A 228-nucleotide genomic window follows, 5' to 3' on the forward strand; every position below is an offset into this window, starting at 1 on the left:
ACAGGATTACACAGACCACACTGAGACCCCCCAAGGCACCCAGCAGCCACCACCTCAGGCAGGTGGGCTAGGTGGTCTCCAAAGCAAGTCTAGGGGTGCCCCTTCCTTGCACCCAGTATCTCTGAAGACACCAAAAACCCCACAGGGGTAACAGCCGAAGGGGCACCTCCCCCACCCCTAGCCTGCTCCAGTCCTGGCAGAGACAGTCCCCCCTAGAGCCCCCAGTGC

This window comes from Phaethon lepturus, unplaced genomic scaffold, assembly GCF_000687285.1.
Source record: "Phaethon lepturus isolate BGI_N335 unplaced genomic scaffold, ASM68728v1 scaffold22361, whole genome shotgun sequence".
NCBI lineage: Eukaryota > Metazoa > Chordata > Aves > Phaethontiformes > Phaethontidae > Phaethon > Phaethon lepturus.